This window comes from Streptopelia decaocto, assembly GCF_964273445.1.
Source record: "Streptopelia decaocto genome assembly, chromosome: 14".
In the NCBI taxonomy this organism is placed as follows: Eukaryota; Metazoa; Chordata; class Aves; order Columbiformes; family Columbidae; genus Streptopelia; species Streptopelia decaocto.
In genome coordinates, this window is record NC_138669.1 from 10,540,354 (window position 1) to 10,549,519 (window position 9,166).

General features: G+C 46.2%; 1 long non-coding RNA gene across 1 annotated transcript; it reads left to right on the forward strand.

Annotated features, from left to right (window-relative positions):
- Window positions 1-3,123: 3,123 nt before the first annotated feature.
- On the forward strand, window positions 3,124-5,831 carry LOC309446186. The gene is made up of 3 exons (XR_014185420.1): window positions 3,124-3,683; window positions 4,098-4,199; window positions 5,298-5,831. It is a non-coding gene; the product is annotated as an uncharacterized lncRNA (long non-coding RNA).
- The last annotated feature ends 3,335 nt before the right edge of the window (window positions 5,832-9,166 follow it).

Consider the following 9,166-nt stretch of genomic DNA (forward strand, 5'->3'; position numbering starts at 1 on the left):
GGGGGGTTAAGTTTGGGTAAAACAGCCATGTCTGGCCCAAAGGCAGGAGCCTGGGGACCAGGGGCTCCAGCCTCAGGGGGATCACATGCTGATACAGGGATTCACTACCAAAAGTTTCTGGGTGTTGATCACGTGAAATGCAGCTGCTGGAGGGGAGCTGGGCAGTCCAGACAGGTCCATCCTCTGCCACCGGGACAGACAGAGCTCAGCTGTGCGAAATGGGAGAGGATCTTCTCTGTGTCCCCAGCTTCCAAGCCGATACAGCTTTCACAAGGTAGTGTGACCACACAGGATATCACGTTTGGGAAGGGATGTTTTTGTAGGAAGACCTGGGAGATCTGCGCCTTTCCTGGTTTGTTCTTGTGTGGTAGTGCTGATTTGTTAACCATGACGGTGCTGACCTCCGGGAGCAGCTCAATGATGGGAGATGGAGCTGAAACTCTGATTCTTCTTATGGGGCAGCACCAGCCAGGAGGCTCAGGGCTTCCCTTCTGGACACATGCAAAGTTTCCTGCTTGCTCTTTGAAATGAAGTTGGCTTGTGTTTTTGCATGGCCAGAACCAGTCACCCACAGCAAGCCCAGCCTTCTGGCAAGGCAGCTAGGAAGTATATGAATCAGCGCGGTCCATTGTGGTCCAAAATAAGACCTGGAGCCCTTGGCGATGATGATGTACATGGATTTGGTTTGCATGAGTAAATACAGTTTTCACTGGACAGGAATTTGTAGTTATGTTTGCAATTCCCAGCTGCTCAGAGGGATGGGAGTGGTGTGTACTCCCTACTTTGTGCCTTTTCTGATTGCAGCTCCCTCCCAAATCTAGAATCGTTGTTACATGGCTACACAGAAGCAAAATTCAGGAGGAAAGTTAAGAAACAGGGGAATCTCTGGCTGCAGTAATCACTACAGGAAATATCATTAAGTTGCCTTGAGGGTTAGATAGCTTTTTGCTTGTTTTTAGCATCACTGCTGGATTTTGGGCTGAGAGTGGTCAAAACTACCCCAAAGGCCGTCCAGGTCGCTAGTGCTGTTTGCATTGCAAAGCCAGAAGCCCACAGCGTTAGCCATGGAATGTAATGAAAAGCAGGTAAAGCAACTGCAGAAATGCAAGTGGATTTGTGCAGACCACAGAGTGGGAACTTCCATGGCAGGCGACAGACACAGCAATTGGTAAATACTTTGAAAACCTTTCCAAATTGTTGCTGCAACACTGACCGTGGGAAGCATTTGGGAGCGGGCTTTTGTTCTCAAGACTATAACCATGCTGCTGACTCAACAAGTCCTTGTCCTCGATTAGTTGTGTTCATTATTTGGAGTCCAGCAGGGATGGAGTCAATTGCCTCTTTCTTTCTTTCTCTTCTTTCTTCCCTTCCTTTCTTGCTTGCTGTATGACAGAGCTGAAACTGGGCTAAGGCATGAATCCCGTTCCACACTTGATGGGTTTTGCCCTAACCGTGTCCTGGGGGATCTGCAGAAGAGGCAGAAGAACTCTTTGGGCTCTGTAGAGAGTCCTACATTAGCAATGTCCTACTGGAAAGGCTGCACATCTGCTTTGCTACTGACCTGCTGCAAGCCTCGAGCAAGAAGCTTCACAGGTCTCTTTCTCATATATTTTTAAAGTGATGGAAAACACTTATGCACTATGTCCTAGTCACATGAAGCTCGTTAGGGATAATAACTCAGTTACCATCTAGAAAAAGATGGTATTCAAGGTATTCATCTACCCTGAATAGTTTCAAGCCACTACAGCATTAGAACACCATGACCTGTATCTGCTGAAACAGGGTCTATGCTGTATTGCCAGGCTCTGGAGATCAATAATCTTCATGCTGTTTCTCAGGTGAAACAATTGCCTGTGTTTCTACATCCAAACAGACCTCAACAGGCTTTTGGTGCTGCTTGTTGGAAAGATAATGCAGAGGGATGTCAATCCACATTATGTAAACTCCAACAAAAAGTACCCTCCCAATTCTCTTTGGGTTAGAGAGCACTGACTACTCAATTTTCTGATGCTTTTCTTGAGTTACTGATGCTAATGCTTATCCTATTAACCACTGCCTGCTCTGTCATAGGGAGGAGGGCAGCAGGTGAAAGGAGATGGAAAAACCACTGAGCTGCTCCTCCTTTCCACCCTTGGTAAAGCAGCGCTAAGTTTGAGACGCCGTGTGTTTTTGGCTCTATATAGGGATGAGATATTATGAAAATACTGACTTATGTCAGAAAAAAATCCAGAATTAACTAGAACTTCCTTCTGTCACCAATAAGTTGCATTTGTTTTCAGCTCCTTCCCACTGACGCTTGGACAAATGGCATTCTGAGGCATTAGAGACACACTAGATACCAAAAAGAACTGAATAAGAGGTGTGGGGAGCACTGATTTCCACTGTATGAAACAGTGAAATACCATCTCGCATCCTTCTACTAGGAAGCTGAATTTCCAGTTCAGTTTTGCCTATAGATTCTGTTTCTAGACTGTTTTGTCAATAAATACCGTCCCCTAACTCCCCTCCTTGCTGTCATTATTAGAAACAAATTTATGTTGTCATTTATTTCAGGTTGTCCAACAAATTTTGGAAAAAAAATGAGCATCATTAATTCTTGTTCTCAGAATAAACCAACAGCATAATATAACTACGTGGCAATAACAGTAATGTTTGTATTTTCCAGTCTTCAAATACTTGTATTGGAAATGACAACATCAGAGTTGAGGATTCTGATCATTATCTCTCTGCAAAGGTGTTCTGTTGCTACACTCAATATCTTATTTGAAACCAGCCATGAACAGAAGTCACCATAAGCAACAATAAACAATAAAAATTCATCTTCCTAGAGATTGTTGCACTGCATCTGTTGTGTGGGAAATAACAACTCTGATTTTTGTTTTGTTTGGGATTTCAAAATGGTTTGTGGATGGGAAATTTCAAACCAGTACCATCAGGAAAAATGAACTGCTTCTATTTAGCTAAATTTGAAATGTTATATGATAATATGGTTGTTTTTTAATGCAATGTGTGTATGTATATATATGTATGTACACCCTGAGATCAATATTAATGTGGAAACAAGACATTTCTGTATCAAAATGAGAAGGAAACATCAACATAATTCTTCACGCCTTTTTTTTTTTTTTTTTTTTTAACAGAAAAATGCCAAGTGTTGCATGTTGTCAAACTGTGGGCAACATGGTGAGTTGGGTTTGGTTGAGTTGAGCATTGCCTGAGCTCAGCTGAACCATGTTTTCTCCTGGAGCCGGGACCCTCGACCTGCTCGCACCTGCCTTTGAAATGGACCATGGGCAGCAGGTTCGTGGGGTCTCTTGCCTGGCTTCAGCATATTTGGGTTGGTTGGCCCAGAGCAGGTTTAAACTTCAACTACTGAAATGCATTCACAGCCCTTCATGGGAAAGTAACGTCCCAGTGCAGGATGGGTTTAGATTGTACTTTATACTTATGCCTCCCTTTTTAATTGCTCATTTCAAGTGACACCAACCTTCAGCGTTGCTGCAGAGCCAGGCATGACACCCCTGCCCCAGCTCCTTCTTTCCAGAAGGGACAGGGACCTCCTGGGAGGAGACGCTGAGCAGTGGCTCTGAAGAGCGTCATCAGTGGAAAGGAGAATGAAATGAGCATTTTGGACGTTTCCAATCTGTATGCGTGGCCACAGGAGGCAGGCGGGAGCTGTGAAGGTGAGGTGACACCCACAGCAGGACGCGGGGGAAGGACACCTGCTCCCAGGGTGGGGGCCAGCACCAGCTCCATGCAGAAATTTAATTGCCTTCTCAGATCTTCATGTCACCTTAATCTATTGAAATGATTTCCTTACGAAATAGTTCCTGATGTCCTTATTAACCAAGGATTAATTAATTATTAATTAAGCAGCTCAGGCTACTTATTAATTCAACTTGTTAATTAAGTATAGGAAGCTAATGAGGCAGCTTGTTAATTGAGTCGTTGGGGGAAGGTGAGGATCTCTGCCTGGTTCCTGCAGCAGAGATGGGAAGGTGGCTCCTCATGGGGCCATCAGTTTTGGGAGCTTTCTGAGCTGGTTTGTGCAGTCACAACTTGGGAGAAGCTTTATTTGTGTTTATTCTTGTTGTCAGCTCAAAGCAACCTGTTGAGAAGAGCCTTCAAGACTTGCAGGCCAATATTTCAACTAAGCTGTGCAAGCACTGGGACAGGACCACCATGACCATGGGATGAAGGTGAGGAGGATGACTCACAGGTGACGGGGAGCAGTGACCTCCTGCTTTTGTCGGCCTTCATGTGATTCACAAATGGGAATTGTGCTCCTTGAAATGACTTTTGCCCAAGACGAGAAAGATCCACGATTTCCAGACAATAACTAGAGAAAGGGACAAAGAGGAGTCCTCTGCTTCGCCAAAGCCCTTGCAGTGAGCAAGAGCCACATATCTCTTTCTGGTATGTTAGAGCTACCTGTGGTCTGCCCCAGCTCTGCTCCTTCTTCTGTTTGCAGGGTCAGGCCAGGTCTCATTAGAGGATGGAGCTGATGAGCTGAGCTCCTGTGTATCCTCAGAGCTGCAAGGACAAGCTCCTTCCATGTTAAAGCTTTGCGCGATAACCCCATGCCAGCATCTTACTGTGCATTAGCATCAGGTAGTCAGGAGCAATATGGTAATTTCAGGATGTTTTCTCTGAAAAGTTTGCTGATGGGCCATTTCTTGTTGCCAGCAAGACTCTAACGTCATTGGTTTGTTCCACTGCTAATGCCATTCCCCAGGCGAGCTGAAAATAAAACCATTTCTAATCACTTCTGAAAGTTTCTGAAAAGAACTGGGGGAGGGAGAGAGCTAATGAGGAAAACACACAGCTTCAGCAACAGAAGTACATTCCCTGAAGTCAACAGCCTAAAAAGAAATGTTTTTTGAATATTCATTTCTACCGAGATTTTTCTATCGCTATAATTAATTTGTCACGAATACACTGACAAAGCATTTCTGGTGGAGTGATGAAGGCTACGGGCAGAGGTTTACTTAGTCTCTTTTGAAGAAAAATAACTAGCTCGCAAATAACTTTAAACTCTTAAAGCTTTGCTGGCCTGATCCTGCTTTCAGTAAAGAATGCTAGTTGGCTTTGAAGACAGCTAAAGCTACTGAAAAAATGTTATATGGATTTATTTTTTGTTAATTCAGTCCTTTTTTATTATATTGGTATATTAGCCATGGATACTTTGACTGGCACTGGATTTTTTGATTTTTGGAGAGGGAAGAGAACAAAATCTTTAAAACACCCTCAGAGTCATTCAGGGCTCAGTTCTGATGGTTTTTCCTTTCCTTTTGCAGTAACGTCAGGGTCCTTGGGATGCTTACCCAGAGTAAAAGATTTGACAGCAGCCAAACCACAAATCGATGCCGAATGTCTGAAATGACTGACACATAACGACATCTGCCTCATTAGATCAGCTCACGGCTCCATGCTGGGCAGTGGTCAGGTTGGGGAATTAGAGTCTTCAAGGTTTCCTCCTTTCTCGTTCTACCTCCAAAGTAATTGCTGCATGAGTCACGGACAGGACATCCTCGCAGGATCCAGCGACTGACTCAAATCAATGGGAATATTTTTCTGATGGGAGAAGGATCAGACCTGATTCTGTAACCATTACTCACCCCAAGCAACACTGGTTCAATCAGTCTGTTCATGTAAGTAAGCCTTCGCTGACGTGAGTGATGGTGGCAGATTCTGGCCCTGAGTTATTACATGAAACCATCTCGGGCTCAGGAGAAAGCTGCATGACTCAGATCTAGCTTTAAAAATAAAAGTTTTAAATCCTAAGTTATAATGTGCCATTTGGCTCCTGCTGAAGTTGTTCTTAAAAGGCTGTGCTGAATAATAAAAAAGATCAAGCTTTTGATGTTATGTTGCATGTTCAAGCATAAAATCCAGCCTTGATGATGAAGCTTAGCCTGGTTTATTTCACTCAGGCAAAGACACTGAACAAGAACCTTACACTATTTCTCACTTAGAGGAAATGTCTGTGCATTAAAAAAAAAGAAAGTTTTGACAGATAAGTAATTAGGAAACATCTGGCCAAACCGAAGGCAACAGAAGTGATTCCAATCAAAGGTGGTTCATTGAAAGCTTTTCATCTCGGCTCCAACAGAAACAGCAAACTTAGCACTTAAAAAAAAAAAATTCCAGCTTTCTGATGAAGTGTTAAAAAGACAGCGAAAAGTGCATATACATCCACCCGGCACAAGAGGCTGAAAGGAGGAGGAGAGAAAATACTGTGCTGTGCATATGCAGAGGTGTGTGCCAGGGGCCCAGAGGCAGGGCCAGCGTTTTGACGCTGTCGCGGTGGTTTTGATCACCTTCCCAGCAGCTGCCTGGCTGCAGGAATGACATGTTCTTGTGAGGGCCGGTGATGGGATGGTGCTGTGGTTGCTTCATGAGTCCCTGGTACCCACCTCCAGCAGTGCCTCCTGCACCGGCTGCTCCCCGTGCCCTTGCCCATGGGCATTGCTGGGGCCAGGGTGGCTGGCACGAGCCAGCTGGGGGTTCCTGCAGCCTCGACAGCCCCAGCACCATTCCTCCTTTTCCAAAGGTTTGTCAGAGCTGTGCACAAACAATGGCATGTTCTTACTGGGGATTTGGGGTGAGCAATGCTCCCTTTCAATGGGCTCTGTTTTGCTTGGCACAGATTTAGTGAAAACTGGTAGTTGGGAGTATCCATTAAAAGAAATCCTGGAACTGTTTGGGTGCTTCCCTCAACTAATTGCACTGGAAGGACTTTGGTCCACTCCTTAAGAGGTGGTGTTTGCTTGTCATGTTTCAACTGTTGCAGCTCCTACTAGAGATGGTCCTCCAACTTTTTAAAATTTCAAATAAGTTTTATTTTGATCTTTTTGGGCAAAGATTTAGATGCATTTTTTTTCTCCACCCTGGCAGGTTTGCATATGTCCAACCTCTTCATCCTCCGTGGCCCTTCCTTCATGGTATTGACATGTAGTATCTCAGCAGGGCGGACAGGACAGCCACCTCTGTGCTTTGCAGGCACTTGGAATCAAACCCTGGTGTTGGTGTGGCTATTGCTTCTTTCAATTTGCCCATTTTTTTTCTTTCTAGCACACCAGATAAAAAGCCCAGACCAAAACTTGTTGCATCTCTGTGCTGAGCATCCACCTGCAGACCTGAGCTCTGCCAAGGAGGTTGGATGAGACTGTGGGGCCCTGGAGAAGGGATGGGAGAGGACAAGTGCTGGCCATGTGTCCCCTTGCCTCCCTGTCCAGCAGAGGAAGAGGAGGAGGAAGGTTGGGATCAGTGCTCTGGCACAGCAGCCATTTTAAACTGCTTCTTGCACAGCTGGAAATCATTGCGATAGCATCAGCTGCCAAGGGGAGTGATGAGATTTGGCAGGATTCAGAGGGAAAGAGGTAGCAGCTAAATCATTTGTGAATTGTAAGTGCTTCAAAGACATAGCAAGGGGCCCGGGCTCACTGGCGGGTACCAGCATCGGTCCAACTGCCCCACGGCTGCCCAGCCCCACGGTGGGATGGAGCAGGACCAAGCATGGCTCCTGTGATGGCATTTGGGGTCCTGTGATGGCACCTGGGAGGGCACGAGGCTCTGCACGGGCTGAAGGGCACCCCCAGGGCTTAAATTATTCCTGCAGTTTGTTGTCCTGCCAGTGTGACCCCAGGCACAGTCAGCTGTAAAACTGGGGGGATTTATTACTGAGTAAGGAAATATGTGCTCTGTAACCTCACCACAAAAAAACCTCCGTAAAGCAAGAACAGGAAGTGTACAATATATTCCTTTCCAAATTAATTGCTATTATTTTGATTAAAGCACATTATCATATAAATATTTGATTAAGAATGTGATTAAATCTTTCTTGCTCTTGAACTGTGACAACTTTAAAGTCTAACCTTTTATATCTTGGCACCACATCATTATTTTGCTCATTAGCTACATTTAATAATTCGATCTCATAACATGCTTTGCCATTTGGAACCTGCCTTTGTGTGCCAAGTTCAAATCGATGCTGTTAGTTATTTGTGCCACTGCAGATAATTGAACAAAAATTAAAAGCAATTTAACCTTGCAGTCTGGCTTTGGGTAGATGAGCGTTCGAGAAAGGGAGCAGATCACAGAGCACAACTCAGCGGGGGTTTTTCTGCCATTGGCTGCGTTGGTGCAAAGCCAGCCAGGAGCAGCATGGGAAGGTGGAGATGTCTCCTGGTGGGGCCAGGAAGGCTCCAGTAATTCAAAAAGTCCCTTTACATCATGTAAGGCTGCTGGGCATTGCAAACAATTGGGAGCAAACTTGCTTGTGGACTCTTGCAAATGAGGCGATGAGTTAAATGGTGAGCAGTTGGGTGTTTGGTGCGTGGTGTGGGAGCAGAGCAGCTCCAGCCATGGCCACCAAGGGGTCACCCCTGAGGGGAGCAGTCTCCCCGTCCCCTGGGACACATCTCCTGGGGGTGTGGATGCTCCTTCTTGCCCTGGCTCCCTCAGCAGGCTCCAGGCTGGTATTTTTGGGCAGCACGGTGTCTTTGGGCTTCTCCTGGCCCTCAGCAGGATCAGGCCATCACGGGCTGTCTGGAGGCAGAAGGATGCCGCCGTCTCTCCCAGCTCCCTCCGAACAGCCAGACCCCACTTTCCTAATTTAATCCACACACAAAAGCTTGCCTTACATGGTCACGGATGCTATTTTTAGGTTTGCCAATTAATCCAGCTCCGTTTGAGCTGGATTAGAAATCACATACCCCCTTAATTATAGGTGTATAAACTCCAGGCTGGCAGCTGTTTTGACATTCTCAGCTGGGAAATTTGCCCTAAACAGCCGCCCCCCTCCCCGAGTTGCGGCAGGATCGTGGGCTCGGGGTTGTCTTCGTGCCCATCTGCTGCCGTGGCACCGCGCCTGCTCTGCGCGCTTGGACGCCTGCCCCGGGACACAGGTGCCAGGCGGCGCTGCGCTGAGATGGGCAGCCTCCCTCTTTCTGCTTTCTCCTTTCATTTATTTTTTATTTCCTGCAGGAAAATCTCCCCAGGCCTTTTCTTTCTATTGAAGACATCTACCAGGAACGGGAAGTAAAAAGGGGTCTGTGCCGATGCTTCCATGGTGGGGTCTCCATTGGGGGCTGTGGGATGTGCCTGCCCCACACGATGGGCAGTAGGGCTGGATCCTGGCACTGGGGGGCACTGAGCCCCCGAG